The sequence below is a fragment of the Mastigoproctus giganteus genome, chromosome 5, assembly GCF_048544385.1.
Source record: "Mastigoproctus giganteus isolate SK-2022 chromosome 5, ASM4854438v1, whole genome shotgun sequence".
Taxonomy (NCBI): domain Eukaryota; kingdom Metazoa; phylum Arthropoda; class Arachnida; order Uropygi; family Thelyphonidae; genus Mastigoproctus; species Mastigoproctus giganteus.
Window position 1 is genome coordinate 97,398,310 of NC_143579.1, and position 18,496 is coordinate 97,416,805.

Below are 18,496 nucleotides of genomic sequence, written 5' to 3' on the forward strand. Positions count from 1 at the left end.
GTTTAACATTGACAAATGTAAAGTACAGTCAGTCCTCGTATAGCACGATAGTTGTGTTCCTAGAAACCCTCATGCAATGCAAACTCGTGCAATATAAACAACAGGTCCTATGGGAAAAATAGGATTAGGTGCCGACCATCCAAGATTGAACACACATTTGTAACCAAATCATTACCAAACACAATAAATAATGGTAATAAAATACTTGCGTATTTTATTACGACTATTACATAATAAAATATTGCTAATGTTTTTGCTTCTATCATAAGCAAACTTGTTTTTTGTTTGATTTTCTATCCAAACAGATGACAGCCTTTCCATCTCTTCCAATTCTTTGTGTCTTAATCTAATGGATTTTAATTACACTTTGAGTTGTTCCTGCTATGAAAGTTGCCATCTTTTTTATGCATCTTTCTAATTCTCGGTGTTGCCTCATTTAGGCCTGTAGCACGTGCAATATCACATGGTCTCTCATTTCGCTCAAAGCGTTTCACAATTTCATATTTTTTCTCTATCGACAGAGTCAGACTGGCCATAAGCCTTACTGGGCAAACCTCGGTGGGCCAAAGGCCGGTGTGATTTTGGCCATAAACGATAGTATGAGGCCACTACAAATTTTCCCGGGTAAGAATTTTTGACCCAGTCCGCCTCTGTTTATCGATATTGCTTTTCTTTTTCTCTCTGAATCTGCAGTGTCTTCACCAGGACGCTTCCTTTTCACACTTTTAAGTATTTTATTCATTTTTAGGGAATAAAGCACAATTACAAAACGAGGAGGCACGTTTGATACACATAAACAAAGCTGCGCGCGTGTAGCAACTGAATATACAACACCGTAAAGGCAGAGATACACTATTAACACCTCACATTTTACTAAAGCACATTTCTGGGGGTTACTACCATAAAACAATAAAAATAATTTCCAGTTGCGTTTCTGCTAGTGGAATCTGTTATAAACTGGTAGTAAACTCGATCTAATTGCATTTGCGATTATACCGATAGCTGGAATTGTGTTGGTTTTTACGTTATTATGGTGAAATGTGTTTCCCCTTCACTGATATAAAAAACATAAATACATTTTCAGAATCTTCTCTTCATTCCTATCGTGTTGCGTTCGGTTGGGGTGATTCCACATTCGGCTGCCATTTCTTGTAAACACAAAGGCGAATCGTGCATAAGCGAATTCGGTTCGTGTTATATAAGATATCGTTCCCCTATTTATAAATCGTGTATGATTGAATTCGTGTAGTGTAAACACGTGTTATACGAGGACTGACTGTACTTCATATGGGAAGCAGCAACCCCAGAGTGTCGTATCAACTATGTAGTACTACACTGACAGTGGTAGAGAACGAAAAGGACCTGGGGGTAATTGTGCAGGCAGATATGAAATTTTCTGAGCAGTGCAGACGGTCTACAAGAGTAGCTCATAGTGTCTTGTTAATGATATACAGGAATTTTTCTAGCAGGGATAAGGAGGTGATTATCCCCTTATATAAGGCAATGGTCAGGCCACACCTTGAGTACTGTATACAGGTCTGGAGGCCCCGTTTTAAGAAGGATGTAGAGCTGTTGGAACAAGTACAGAGAAGGGCAACAAGATTAGTGAATGGAACAAAGGGTTGCTCTTATGAAGAAAGGCTTAAATTTTGCAAATTACAGTGTCTGGAGACTAGGCACCGGCGAGGTGATCTGATTGAGATGTATAAAGCCTTAAATGGTTTGAGCATGCTCAATGCTGATGGAATTCTTGCTATTGCTCAGAATAATCATTTGAGAGGGCATAAATTCAAACTGAGAAAAGACAGATGTAGGATAGATGTGCGGAAGTTTGCCTTTAGCCAGCAGGTGGTTGGTTGGTGGAACAGACTTCCATCCTTTGTTACGAAAGTTGATAGCCTAAATAAATTTAAGGCTGAGCTGGACAGGTACTTGGAACGAACAGAGGGGTGAAATGGGAGCATAGTTTTTTTTTTGTTTTTTTTTTTTTGGCTGATGCCTGCATAAGCTTGCTTTCTTGCATCATATGCCTCTACTAATGCTAATGTACAGAGAAGGGCAACAAGATTGGCGAGGGGAACAAAAGAGTCCTCTTACCAAGAGAGAGGTTTAAGTTCTGAAAATTGCAGCAGCTGGAGACTAGGCACATGTGAGGTGATCTGACTGAGGTGGCCTTGAATGGGTTGAGCACTGAATTCTGATGGGATTCTAACGCTTGCTCAGATTACGAACCTAAGGAAACATAAATTCAAATTCAGGAAAGACAGCTGTACAATATATGAGCAGAAATTCGCCTTTAGCCAGCGGGTGGTTAATTTCTGGAACAAACTTCCATCTGTCATTGTGGAAGTTGACAGCTTAAATAAATTCAAGGAGGAACTGAACAAACTTTTAGAGGGAATGGTTGTGTGAATTTTTTTTTTTGGCTGATGCTACATAAGCTCATAAAGCTTGCTTTCTTGCATCACATGCCTCTATTACTATTAGTTTATAAGCATCCCATGCATTTTTCTGCTCTGCCACTAGTGTCATCAGGTCAACCCACATCCACTTAGGCCTAAACCTTAAACAGTAACCTGTTAGTTGGTAAAAAAACCTAGTAGCTTTTATGATTACTTCTCCCTGGATGCTTCCCATTTAGAATTTTCATTTGATAAAAACTGTCTGAGACCATTGTAGTTACCTTTATGAAAGCAAAATCTCTCTTCTTTACCTTTGACAGCAGTTATATCTTTAAGTAGATCCCACATTAATACACTGTGACCACTGCCACCCAGGAGTGCCTTTATCTATATATTCTTTAAAAGTAATGAGTCACTGCTGAAAATCAAGATCAGGAATATTGCAAACTCTCATTGCCTCACTAACAAGCTAGTATAGAAAAATAACAATTTCACAATGAAGTGAAGAAACTACACTGTTCTCATATATGTTTCCGTTTCTTGTAATGTTCAGTTATATTCTGTATAGTTTAATCACATTAGTCATTCCTGTGTACATAACCATGTCCTTCAACCAACTGATTCGGAATATGTATATTTTGTTAATTTTTTAAATTAATATATAAAATAAAAAATTTTCAGTAAATTATGTTCCAATTATGTTGGAACATAAGGTGTTTTGTTGATTGTTCAGCTCCACATTCACACAGAGTTGAAATTTGGGGTTGGAAACCCCATTTCTCCAGGTTGTCCCTGGATCTACCAATGCCAGTTCTAAGATGGTTGAGTGACGGCCAAAATTTCCATCCATACAGATGTCCAGGGGGTAATTTTTCTTGTGGGCTCATCCAATCTTGAGTTTGCACACTTCTGGCATTCATAAGCAGTTCATTTGTCATTGCAAGAAATTCTCTTCTTGATTTCAGTCTTTGAACAAAAGGTTGTTCAAACAAGGAGTGTAATGGATTCTCCATCACTTTTTGTAGTTCAGTGCTTGCCTGTATCTCCCTTCTCACATCTAGTGGGGCAATACCAGCAAGGATGTATAGCTTCTCGACCAGAGTAGCTTTTAGGCAGCCGGTTATCAGATGGCAACTGTCATTTATTGGTACATACACCTTCTTTGCATGTGTGGAGTGGTGTACCAGATTGGGCTGGCATATTCGGCAACCGAGCAGCATAATGCTAAGGCAGTTGTTTTTAAGGTATTAGGCTTTGCACCCCATTTTGAATTTGTCAGTTTTTTTTAGAAGATTGTTGCATGTAGCAACCTTCTGTTTAATGTTTTCACAGTGTTTCCTGTATGTTAAGGTAACTGGGCATCTCGGTCTAGTGAGATCCCCAGATATTTTGGGACATCACAATGTTCTAAGACAGTACCCTGCCACTTAAAGTCCAACCTTTTTGTTTGTGAGGTGGTTTCGCAGGTGGAATGCACAGACCTGAGTCTTTGTGGGGTTGGGCATCAGTGATTATTTTAATAGTAGTTTGAGAGTTTTTGGATTTAGATTATGAAAAGCTAAAATGAAATCAGGAATTAGCATAATTATAATGCTATTGTAACATCTCTGACATTTTTCCCATTTTGCAGAGATAATCACTTTTAAAAAAATTAAAGTTATTTTACAAATTATCCATCATGTAATGTTTAAATGTATCAATTGCATTACAGATTACTTGAAGGTTCAAATCAAAAATAAAAGATGGATTCTCCATTGTAAATCTGAAGAGTTGGCAGCTATTTATATGTCTCAGTTCAAAATTGCAAAATCATAACTCCCTCCCAACCTAGATTAAAATAAATACATTATATTAATATACATTTCAACTCAGACACACACACACACACACACACTGTGTATGTTTCAGCTAAGGTATATACATACCTTAGGTAAAATTTTTGAATTCTCATTTTGAATATTACTATTATTATTAGATGTTACAATTTATAAATTAAAATTTTGCCCATTCAACTGCTTTTTTTTTCTCAATGGGAAGGTTGTTCCCTATCTTCAGTTTGGTATAAAAATGTCAGCTCTATATTTCTGAAATGAACATAAAACAATTTTATTTGAATTAACAAAGCAAACACAACAGTCGTATAATGTTCACCCTTCAGTGCAAACTTAGCTTTGAACAGCTGGCTATAAATGCAGTTGTGCCATGTTTCCTTACACTGAAAAGTCTAATTTTAACACCAAATTCAAAAATTCCGGTGCAAATATAACAAAATAGGTCAAGACAAAAAATGGCTTAAATCTAAAAATAAGCAAAGTAGACCCCAGTGCATTTTAATAAAAACACTCTACACACACACAAACACACATATATATACAGGTAATGTAAATTAAGCATATGTAAATTAAAATGGGTCAGCAGAATGGATAATATTAATTAATTACAATTTTAATTTTTATATATATATATATATATACAGTCGAACTTGGTTATAATGAGCATCAAGGGACAGACAAAATTTCCTCGTTATAACCATTACTCGCTATATCAGTGACAGCGGAGATGGGAAAACCCCTGGGGCTGTTCGACAATGAACACTTTATATCAGTGATGAGTTAAATATACCTCTTATTTTTTTAAATTCTCAATAACTTGATAAAAAGATCGATTCAAAAAACAAAAAAAATATTAAAGAAAAAAAATAATATAAGTATATATCTACATATTATTTGTATTAATATGCTTTTATATCAGTGATGAGTTAAATATACCTCTTATTTTTTTAAATTCTCAATAACTTGATAAAAAGATCAATTCAAAAAAACAAAAAAAAATATTAAAGAGAAAAAATAATATAAGTATATATCTACGTATTATTTGTATTATTATGCTTGTATAAACTACATACACTTAATACTAAACACAATGTATTTATCTGTAATTAAAAACAGTATTATTTAATAATAAACAATTTCAAATAGTCTTTATTTATGAATCTTAAAACTGATGTTTGTTTTAAAGATTTCACTTTGATATTTCTTAAGTTTTCCCTTAAAACACTCAACGCATTAAGTCTTATTACTTGCCTAAGTTCCTTCAAAAATATCGACTAATGTGTCCATTGTACCTTGAGTTTGTCGGCACTGATTTTGATTCACTTTCACTTGTCATCTTGTCTTTGTTGAGCACAGCATCTACAATGTACTCAATGTTCCTACTCTGTAGGAAGACCACTAGTTAACAAATTGTCATTGATTCATACAAATTCATCAATGTTATTAGTATTAAAACCTATGTTGTTATGTAGCAACCATTTGGATAATGATAAGTTGTTTTTTTTTGTTTCCATCTTCTTTATGCACCAATGAAATTTCATTTGAATTTAATTTCGATTTCTTGAAGCAATTCGATATGGTTTTCGAAGTAACATTGTTCCAAATCATTCAATAAATTTATTCCATCCAATATTGATATAGAGTTGATAAGTTTCTGTTATCTTTGACTAATCAGATGTAGAACTAGAAATCGTTTATAAAATCCTTTCAAACCCTTGATTACACCTATGTCCATTGGTTGTAAAATTGATGTCGCATTGGGAGGCAGAAACACCAGCTTAATGTTGGACAATTGAATCTGAGGATGTGCAGGACAGTTATCAACGAACAAAAAAATACTTTTCTCCTTTTTGAATAGCTCCTTATTCCAATCATTTATGTATTGCCAAAAAATATCCGAAGTCATCCAAGCTTTCTTGTTTGTAGTGTAATCCACAGGAAGTTTCCTTATGTTTTTAGAACACCGAAGTTTGAACGATTTTCCGATAAGAAACAGTTTTCTTTTTTATCAGTTCCTGTCATATTTGTGCATATGAGCACTGTCAAGCGAGCCTTTGGTTTTTTTCCACCAACACATTTTCCCCCTTTGAATTTAAATGTATTGTCAGGTGTCAAATTATAAAAAAAGTACTGTTTCGTCGGTGTTGCAGATGTCTTCATCATTGAAATCTTTCCTGATTTCTGCCCAAACATGGTCAATCCATTCATTTACCATTATTGGATCTGCAGATCAAGATTCTCCACTAATTTTTGCATAAACTGTTATGTCGGTTTTCAAATTGATCCAGCCAACGTTGTTACACACAAAATCATCGTGTCCAAATTGTTTAGCAAATTTTTCTGCTTGGGCCTTCAAGATCAGAAAGTCTATCGAAAATCTAGCACTTCTTTGTGTAATGAACCATTGAAGCAATGCTTCATCAACGTTTGTAACCTTGCACTTTCTAAATTTTTTTTTTTTTTTTTAGGTTATGTTCTTTTCCAGTGTGCCGATAAGTAAACATGTCGATACACTTGAAAAGGACAAAGAAAACTTTTTACACACTTCAACATTTTTTGCACCACATTCTAACTCACGAATAATTTTGACTTTTTCGCGAATTTAGACACACTTTCCTTTGTTAGTAGACATGTTTCCGAAGGAACGGATCGTTTCTAACTGATTTTACTTTAAATGATAAAGTAATCTGCATACAAAGTTCTTAGCATGAAATGCATACAAAGTTCTTAGAAGTCCAGGGAAGGACATGGTTATAAACCAGCCGCTAATCCTATGCAGATGGTCATAAAGCTCAGTCGCCCTTTTCATTTTTGTCTATTCCAAGAATTGGGTTTTTTTGACTACCCCAGAAATTAAGAATGTTTGCACAGTTACCAAAATTTGTTCGGTATATCCGTATAGTACTCTCATTATAATAGTGAGCGATTGCATGGGAATATGCTTAAATTAAAATTATTATGGCTCTTTGCTCGTTATAGCCGTGATCCCGTTATTCCATGCTCGTTATAACCAAGTTTGACTGTATCTATAACAAAAGGCAATATGATTACTTACGTTAAGGTAAAGGAACATTTTAGGCTATTATTCAAATAATTTTAATGGCATAGCAGTTTTAGTTGTACCAATAAATATAAATATATATATAAAGTGAAAAAAAAAAAAAAAAAATGAGGGAGATAGAGTGTGATAAGAGGTAATAATGATAACAAAAAAAAAAAAAAAAAAAAACAATGCATAACGAGAGAAAAATAATTAAAAAATTGACAAAATAAGGATGCTGTCATACAACTTACAAAACTGGCCACTCATCAGGTATCAACGGCCAGGATTGCATGCAAAATAGTAACATGTGTCTTCATTTCTAATGTAAACCACAAGCCAAAGGGTAAAAAGCATAAGCATAAATGAAAATGAGAATAAAATTTTTTTGTTACCAAAATAAATGAAAATAAAATTCTGTGAACAAAATAAAAAAATTTTACAAGTATTTAAAAAGGGAGGGGGGGGGTTGAAAATGGCTTGTGAACTTCACAGTTGACACTATGAAGACGGTAAATTAAAAACTGGAATCAACACAACTTAGTCTAACTCAATTAAAGGTAAAGAGATAAAGGTAAAGCAAGAAAACAGTAAAAAATAACTTACATTATAGAGACATGTTAGCAAAAGGTGACAACACAAATGTATGCAAGACAAAATGAAACCAAAACTGAATAACACATGACAATGAGATACAAATATAAAGTTATACAACAGCGGCACCTATTCATAAAAATTTTATCAAAACTAGAAATAGGTAGAAATAAAAAAAATAAAATTAAAAAATGCATCTATCGCATAGAGACATTACACTAAATGTAGTCATAAACTGTTAAATGTACGCTGTATACAAAATGTACAAGCCTAAAGTAAACAATGTGAAATAAGGTGATAAAGCAAGATGTATGTATCTTTAAAAAAAAATTTTTTTTTTTAAATAAAGTTACAAATTAAGCCAAATGGTGGGAAATTTAGACCGGGGTGCCTGGAAATAACACGGAGACAAAAAGTGCCCAAAAAATTAAAGAGATACACAATACAAACCACACACATTAAAAAAAAATAATAATAATAATAATAAAAATGAGAAATCTGTAGTAAGTTCACGGATTTCGAAAAAAAAATTATAGTTATTTATATTAAGAGCTTTATGAAAATGATAAGAATTGCCAATAAGTTCAAGAAAACATCTTTTAAGGTTGGAAATACCAATGTCATAGTTATTACATATGGTAGCAATTCTTTGCTACCATAGGTAATAACTATGTGAAACAATGACAGAGTGGACATGAATAACTACGGGTAACACTTTGGAAAATAATGACAGAGCGGACACTATTAGAAATATTAGAAAATCAATGGGAAAAATTAACACCTTTAAAGTTGAAAGAACAACTGAAGCAAGATCATTAAAAATACTGATGTTAAGGTTCAAATAATTAGCAGTGTTATTACAGGAATTAGTTTTTTCTAGAGTAGGCTCACAAGGATACAAATGGCCAAAATCCCCAATAAAGTTAGGATAATTGATTATCCAAAGAAGATCATCAATATACTTAAATAACAGGATATTTTAAGGAAGAGAAATTTTAGACCAGAAAGATATAAATTTGCAAGAATACAAGAGGTAGGGCTACCCATGGGAATACCTTGAATCTGATACTAAAGGATGTGTTGCCCAAGTAGCATTGTTGTTGAGAAAGGAGGCAGATGCCCCCGAAAGGTACAATCATTGTTTTATTGCTTTTAATTTTCGTATTTTATTGTATTTTAATATTTTCGTAATAAATTTTATTTTATTTTATAATAAATCAGTTTTGTAAATATTATTTTACAGTATCCACTGTCTCGCTTGGTACATTTTATTATATTTATAATTTATATTTTTACAGTATTAAACTATTTTAATCAAAACGGTTGGTGTATTTATTTAAATTTGTGATATGAACTATTCTCCCAACCTCAGAGGCCTTTCTGAGGGTACCTTGATCTGTTGATAGACCTGGAAACCATCAAAGACAGTTATTAAAGACAAAAAGACTGATCAGGTTGTTCCACTAATGATGTTACAATTAATAACATGATGATATTTATAGAAATTTTCTAAAAAAACTGTTTTTAAATTAGCCAGATCTACACTAATAAAGAGACTATGGAAATCAAAAGTTGGAATATCTTGTAATTTATTAGATTTTAATGTTTCCAAGACAGGCAAATTATTAAGAATAATTTTGTTGTTAGGTACAATACCCAAGACAGGTTTAAGTACCTATTCTAATGTAATTTCAGGAAGATGAATATAACTATTTTACAAGTAATAAATCTGTATTTGACAGGTTTTTTGTGAAACTTTGGAATGAAATAAAAAAAGGGAAATTTAAAATTAATATTTCGTTTTAATTTCTAATTTAAACCCAATAATTTTTTAGTGATAATATTTAGATAGTATGAACCAGAGCTGTAATGTTCAATACATTGATATCAATATTTGTAAAATAATAAGAGAAGTTTACCTCAATATAGTATGCAGAACACTTCCATATAATACTCTCCAGAAATTAAAACGAAAAAAATCGAAAAATTTACATTAGAGTAACAAATAATTTTAAAAATAATTAAAAATCAATTTAACACAATTAAAAATAAGAAAATTAATTAAAAGAATTTAACGAAAAAAATGGCAAAACGATTTTCCTTCCCGAAGCTGACAACTCTTTTCGACCATACGATCACAGGAATGAAAATTACCGAATAGGGGCGAGTATGAAACTTAAATAGGGATTATTTGTCTTTGTGCACGCGCGTAAAAACCCACGAATTGGAGGTGATATAGGGGCAACAAAACATTAACAGAATTTGTGTAATTTAATTTCTACGGTTTTCTGCAATTAATAGTCACGTATAATTACATTGGACACTAAGTATTTTGGCCTCGTTAAATAAAAAAGTATGTTTTTCGTTAATGGTGTGAAAGGCTAATTCTGATGCTGCTAAACAAGAAGCACGAACTGAAGCCGCATGTTGATTAACATGAATATTCAAAGGAAAACGCATCGAACCCTGGTAAGATGAGTCGCAATCACCACAAGAAATGTTGTATACCAGGTCATTAATTTGTGTTGCAAACAAGGAAAGGACTGAGCGATTGTTCAGTATAGTGTGTAATTTCCGTGTTGGCCTGGCCACAATTTTAAATTCGGTACCTTTAAAGAATCTGTTAAGCTGTTTGTGCCACTGTTCAACATATGGGACAGAAATAAAGTATTTTTTGATATTACTATTGTTGGTTGGTGTAGTATTTTGTATCCTATCCTTAGCTTGTACCTTAATTCGGTTTATTGTAGCAAGGAGATAACCCCTGTTGGAGAATCTGCTGGTTAATATTTGTATTTCTGAGCCCAAAGCAGATTCTGTCGTTGAATATTTGTAGGCATTTAGAACTTGATTAAAGATAATCGATCTTTTGTAGGTGAACGGGTGATAGCTGTTCTAATGTAGAAGCATACCGGTGTTATCGAAAACCTACAAACACCAGTATAGTTCTACATTATAACAGTTATCACCCGGGTACAATATCACGATTCACAGAAATAATGTGTCCATAGTTAGGATCAATACAAATACAGCAATTTGAATTTAAGGAGTTAGGGTTAAGGTTCATGGCCACAGATTTTAAATTATAGGCTGATAAGCCAAAACATTTAATGTATTTGTAACTGATTTTAACATATGTATTTTAGCAACTATAAGGTAATAGAACTGTGTGAATTAATGCAATCACCAATATTAATAATATCTATAAGTTTCAACTGAAATTTTAAAATAAGAATATGAATCTTCTTGGGAAGAGTACTGTAAAGTAAAAGCCTAAACTTACAAATGTCATTGATTAAATGATAATGATGAGCAGATTTAAAATGAAAAGTTTGGATAAATCTAGAAAGTGCTTTGAGAATACTAAGTTTAAGCCCAAAAAGTATATTATGAATCAATTGTACATTGAAAATATCAGTATTCCATTGATAGAGTAGAAGAGAAAAGTCACCTAAATTACATTTGTTTCTATTTTTGTCTTCAGGCTTTTTATAATATCTAACAATTGAAGTCTTAGTAAGAAATTTAATAATCTGAAATTTATAATAAATGCATGTATTAGATATATGATTAGAAATAAATTTGGTGGTTGAACTTATTATTAAGACCATAAGAATAAAGAGATTTAACAGGGGCTCATATCTAATGAGTATGGGCTTGGCACACCCAGGGTCCTGAGCTGGATATCATCATTCTTCTCTTTCTTGGTGATTCCCTTCTACTTCTCTCTCTCTCTTTCTCAGGGTAACTCGGGAAATTTTTTTTTTTTTTTTTTTTGGCTGGTGCAGCATAAGCCTCAGGCTTCCTTGCACTATATGGCTAGTAGTAATAATAATAATAATAATAATATGATGCAAGAAAGCAAGCGTATACAGCATCAGCCAAAAAAAAAAAAAAAACACACCCTTCCCATTTCACCCATCCGGTCACTCCAAATGTTTGTTTGTCTATTTGAATTTAAACATAAAGATTTCTTCCCCTGTTTTAACCTCAAATTCAAGTTAAAACAGGAAGAAATCCTGTTTTATGCCAGAACTGAAATATAATTATATTAGAAAAGGTATGTGATTGAAAATGCCTAAATTCAATCTCATGTTCAGTGATATTATTTTTAAGTTTATTGTGACTAAAGTTATTGATATCAGATCTGTGTAAATTAAATTAATCCTTAAATGTAAATTATTACTTGTTTGTCCAATATATTTAATATTACAAGTTCTACAGGTGATAAGGTAAATGACATTGCACAATTTACAGAAAAGAGGTACAGCAGGATTATCAGTATAATGTTATGGATATATATATAGGGACATGTGAAGCATCTTTTGTTATTACAGTTATTAAACTTAGAAATAGAATTGCATTTGGTAGCAACTGAGTGCATATTAAAAGACTCTAGGTGTTGGTGCATTAGACGCAAAAATGCTCTTTATGTACATTTGTGTATGTATTATTTGTGTGTGAAGTATTAAAAATGGGTGAGGACTAACCAGAGCATTAGTCCTCGGGGTCATGCTACCCAAGTAGCACATGTTTACTATTCTTTTGTGAATTCAATGTGGATTGTTGATTTAAAAAAAAAAAAACTTTATTTATTTCAATTTTTTGTCTTACATTATATCTATTTATATCTCATTTTATCACCTTATTTTGCATTTTTTACTCTAGGCTTGTACATTTCGTATAAAGCATACATTTAATAGTTTATGACTACATTTAGTACGTGTCTCTATACAATGTATGCATTTTTTTTTTAAGTTTCTACTTATTTCTAGTTTTGATAAAATGTTTATCACTAGATGCCACTGTCTCACAACTTTCTATTTGTATCTCATTGTCATGCATTATTCAGTTTTAGCTTCATTTTGTCATGTGCACATTTGTGTTACCACCTTTTTCTAATGTGTTTCTATAATGTAAGTTATATTTTCCAAGGCTACTTATTTTTTTACAATGATGTTTTCAAATTTCTTTACCTTTACTTAGATTAGACTAACAAGTTATATGTTTCTAGAAATTTCTGTTGTCAATTCGAGTTTTTATATCTTGTCTTCAGAGTGTCAACTGTAAATTTTCTGCCTTCTTGCTTATATATATAGGGTGTTTCAATTAAAATATACTGGGTCTATCTTGCTTATTTTTAGCTTTAAGCTATTTATTGCCTGGACCTCTTTTTTCATATATGAGCTGAAATTTTTGAATCTGATATTAAAACTGGACAAAATATCACTGTTTATATCAGCAATTCTCAACCTTTTTAAGAAAGTAACCAATTTTGACAGTTCAGTGAAACTTTGCAATGCAATTCAATTCAGCCTGGGAAAAGTATGACATCAAATTAAGGCTGTTTTCATATTACAGCAAAAAAAATAAATAATTCTTCTTAAATTGATCAATATTTGGTATTTAAATAACACTGCAATTTATATGGATTTTGTGATTCACTGAAAAGAACTTCCATTCATATTGTGCACTGTGGCCTTTCCACACCTGCTAAATTATCAAGGTAAATCCATGCTTGATGCATTTGTCAACATACCTTCTTTTCAATGGTCATTTTTCAAATAAAGGGTGAAATAAAATTTACAATATGCCGCTGAACAATAAAAGAAAAACACATTTACAAGTAAGACTGCAGCAAAACAAACATCAAACCTGTTTAACTAACAAAAAACGTGTGTACAATGCCAACTGATTATGATTTAGTTGAAAGGAGAGAAGAGGGAAATGAAGTGAAATAAGTAGTTAAACTTTGGCACAGGATATATTAACTGTGATTTATGCAGTGACATAAAAGTGAATTTTATTAAACATTATTTATCAGTATATTATTAAATATAACATAAATATATGTATTTTCACAACCCTTGGCAAATCTAATGACAACTCTTGTTTGGGTCAGGACCCATACATTAGCATTAGTTATATAATGTCGGTGTAAATACACCATAGATTTGAGCTACGATTGTAGCGTACAAGGCATCGTTTTAATTGTATCTCATAATGTGGTTGCCTTCACAACAAGATAGCTACTATTGAATTACTTCAAATAAATAATGCTTCTCTAGTAGAGAAGACTACTGTTATTTATTTTCAGTGGTACCACCACCCAGACAATCGTTTCGAAGCTGTTTGTATGTATGTATGTGAATATCTACTCGATTATCCACTTGTCCCTATTAGACTTAGAAAAGCAAAAAGTAGAGGGAAAGGTATAGTAGGAGGGGAAGAGGAAACAAAACGATTCAGAAGAATGAAAGGGACAGTAACTCCTTCAACTCACACCACTCAAAACCTCCTCGAATAGGCAACGCTTCTCCAGTAGAGAAGACTGTTGTTACCTATTCTCGGAAACTCCGTGATTATCTGGCTCCCCTAGCGACCGTTTCAGGTCTATTGGCCTATCATCAGTGGGCGGGTAGGTACCCAGGCAATACAACAAGCAATCTCAGTTGCGAAGTTATATCCACATTATGAGAGATGCCAAAAGGGTGTGGTGGTAATGTATTTGGAAAATTAAATGCACTAGGCATAATCCTTATGGGTTTTGATAATTAACTATATAATATCGGTGTAAATACACCATAGTTAATCTAGAGATTTGAGCTACGATTGTAGCGTAGAAGGCATCGTTTTAATTGTATCTCATAATGTGGTTACCTTCACAACTTCGCAACTGAGATGGCTTGTTGTATTACCTGGGTACCTGATGACGAAGCCAAACAGCTTCGAAACGATCGTCTGGGTGGTGGTACCGCTGAAAATAAATAACAGTAGTCTTCACTACTAGAGAAGCGTTATTTATTTGAAGTAATTCAATAGTAGCTATCTTGTTGTGAAGGCAACCACATTATGAGATACAATTAAAACGATACCTTCTACGCTACAATCGTAGCTCAAACCTATGGGTTAACTATGGTGTATTTACACCGATATTATATAGTTAATTATCAAAACCCATAAGGATTATGCCTAGTGCATTTAATTTTCCAAATTAGCATTAGTAGAAGCATATGATGCAAGAAAGAAAGCTTATGCAGCATCAGCAAAAAAAAAAAAAAAAAAAAAAAAAACATGCTCCCATTTCACCCCTCCGTTCATTCCAAGTACCTGCCAGCTCAGCCTTAAATTTATTTAGGCTATCAACATCCACAAGGAAGGTTGGAAGTCTGTTCCACCAACCAACCAACCACCCGCTAACTAAAGGCAAACTTCCGCACATTTATCCTACATCTGTCTTTTCTCAATTTGAATTTATGCCCTCTCAAATGATTATTCTGAGCAAGAGGAAGAATTCCATCAGCACTGAGCATGCTCAAACCATTCAAGGCTTTATACACCTCAATCAGATCACCTCGCAGGTGCCTAGTCTCCAGACACTGTAATTCGCAAAACTTAAGCCTTCCTTCGTAAGAGCAACCCTTTGTTCCATTCACTAATCTTGTTGCCCTATTATCCCTGCAAGAAAAATTCCTGTATATCATTGAAAAGACACTATGAGCTACTCTTGCAGACCATCTGCAAGAGAGGCTCATAGTGTCTTGTCAATGATATACAGGAATATCTGCCTGCACAATTACCCCCAGGTCCTTTTCGTTCTCTACCACTGTCAGTGTAGTACCAAAGAGTTGATACGTCACTCTGGGGTTGCTGCTTCCCACATGTAGTACTTTACATTTGTCAATGTTAAACTTCATTTGCAACCTCTCAGCCCATCTGCTCAACTTTTCTAGATCCTGTTGCAGCAGTGTACTGTCATTAGTGTCCTTAACAACCATGCCAACCTTCGTATCATCTGCAAACTTGGACATTAAGCTTGATATACAATCATCAATATCATTTATAAATACAGAAAACAACAATGGACCCAATACTGAACCCTGAGGGACTACACTAATAACATTAGTCCACGATGAGCAGTGTCCATTGATTACCACACTGTCTTCTCCCAAATAACCATCCCTTTATCCATAGCAGCAATTTGCCTCAAATACCACACTGCTCCAATTTGTGTGGCAGTCTTCCATGTGCAACAGTATCAAAAGCCTTTCTAAGATCCAAATATATGATATCAAAGTTATTCCCTGCATCTAGTTCCTTTGCGACCAAATCATAGTATCCAATAAAATTGATCAGGCAAGACTTTCCCTTAACAAAACCATGCTGTGTCCAAGCAATAACTAAAGTCTCATCTAGATGATCCTGCAGTGCTTCTTTAACCAGTGCCTCCATTAATTTTCCTGGATCCTCCTTTGTGAATTGGGGTCACAGTTGCACATTTACAATTAATCCCTCCAGTCCATGGGTACCTCCCCTGAGTCCAAAGAAGCTCTCATAATTATGGCTAAGGGTTTGCTTACTTCCTTTGCTGTCTCTTTAATATAACTGGATAGATCCCATCCACCCTGGGTGCCTTTTTTCTGTTTATCCTCAACAATTTCTCCTCCACTTTCCTCTCAGTTATTACTAAATCATCCAGCTCACTGCCAGAGTTCAACTCACCTCTGGCATTCCCCTCCCTGAATAACTCATCATGGGTGAATATAGATGCAAAATACTCGTTTAGTTTATTAGCCACCTGAGCAGGATCATCAACAGTTGAACCATCAATATCCAGTGGACAAATCTGATTCACCCCTTTCCTTCTAGAGTTTACATAAGTAAAGAACTCTTTGTTGTTTCTCTTTGCATCCTTTGACAAGGATATCTCATAATCTGCCTTTGCCTGCCTAATCTCCTTTTTGACTTGGTTACAGACCAGCTTATATCTATCATAGGCTTCCATGTCACCCATTAATTTATATGTATCCCATGCATTTTTCTTCTCTGCCACATGTCTCATAGTTCATCTGACATCCATTTAGGCCTAAACCTTGAACAATATTTCTTAGTTGGTATGTAAAGCCTAGTAGCTTCCAAGATAAATTCTTTGAATGCTTCCCATTTTGAATTTGCTGTTGATAACATCAAAATCTATACAGTGGGACCAACTGAGTTGGTCCCACTGTATAGAATTTAAATACTGTCTCAGACCACCGTAGTCACCTTTACGAAAGCAAAAACCCTTCCCTTTACCCCTGATGGTAGTTACCTCTCTGAGTAAATCCCACTTCAGCACACTGTGATCACTGCCACCTAGTGATTCCTTTATCTGCAGATTCTTAATGCATGACGAATCACTACTGATAATCAGATCAAGAGTATTACTCCCTCTAGTTGCCTCCCAAACATGCTGATATAGAAACAAACATCCAATAAATCCACAAAAGCCTTGCTAGTGTGTGTATGAGTGACCAATCCACAAATTCCAGTCAATATCTGGGAAATTAAAATCCCCCATTATAAGACTCTCTGATTTACTGGCCCACTCTATTTCCCTGTACAGTTCCTTATTATACTCATCAGAGTCATTAGGCCTATAACACACTCCTGCTCTCAATTTTGATTTCCCAGTGCTTATGTCACACCAAACTGACTCGACACGGCACTGTCCAACGATGTCGACTGGCCTCACTTCCTTGGATTTTAGGTTTTTCTTAATTAATAGTATAACCCCTCCTCCCTTCCTATCTTGTCTGTCCTTCCTGTACACATTGTACTCCCCAAATTCCAATTCTGCATTCCTTATATCTGTGACACCACGTCTCTGATATCCCAACAGTATCTGCCTTTGATATTCTGAGCAATTCCTCAAATTCATCAAATTTATTTACCAAATTCCTAGCATTGGTGTACATGCACCTGTTCCTATTCTTAACTACCCTAACACAACCCATGTGTTTACTTGTACTGCAATGACTCCCAGCCGACCGGGCTAGCCGAGTGGGTAAAGTACCTGCCCGGCAACCCAAAGGTCGCGGGTTCGATTCCCGCCTTGGGCTTGGATCAAAGTACTGCAAAAAACCTTTGGAGGTGCAATATGGCCACAGAAGCCGATGCGCCAACAACTACCAAATCAAAAAAAAAAAAAAAAAATGACTCCCAGCAGGCTCTGAAATACCCTGCATCGTGTTTTCCAGGCTGCTGCTCATTCCAATAGAAGCAGTGCAAGAATCACTTTCACCTCTCCCAGTGGCTACTGTTAATCTATTAGTCCTTGTATCCCCCCAAGCTAGCAGTTTTTCGACCCACCTAACACTGCCTCGATAGCATCATTAAATATTCTTGCACCCTTTTTATTTAAGTGTATCCCATCCCTGTAGAAGCAGTCTCTCCTGTTAACAAGTACAGACCAGGCTGAAAAAGATTCTACCCCTTGAGCCTTGCACGATTTTTCCAGGGCAGAATTGGTCGACAAGGTTCTCATCATATACTCCCTCCTATCATGTCTGAGCAGAATTGCAGACACTTTCAAATTCAACCCTAATTCACGGCTTTTTTTCAAAAAAGGAGAATCAATGGTTTTGTTATGATTTCTAAATTAAAATTCTGCTAAATAAACTACATTTTTTTTCTCAAGTGGGAAAGTTGTGTGCTCTCTCTCTCTCTCTCTCACTCTGTTTGGCCAAAAAAAAAAAAAAAAAAAAAAAAAATCATCGACATACTTCTAAAGTAAACATATATTAATCTTATTTAAATAAAAACATAAAAAGAAATCATGCAATGGTTGTAACATGTGGAAATGTTCT

At 34.2% G+C, this 18,496-nt stretch overlaps 1 protein-coding gene across 1 annotated transcript in view; it reads right to left on the reverse strand.

The window, feature by feature from the left end:
• The window catches only part of LanA (laminin subunit alpha), a 1,178,005-nt gene that overhangs the window by 1,002,439 nt on the left and 157,070 nt on the right, over window positions 1-18,496 (reverse strand). The gene's annotated exons all lie outside the window — the stretch shown is intronic.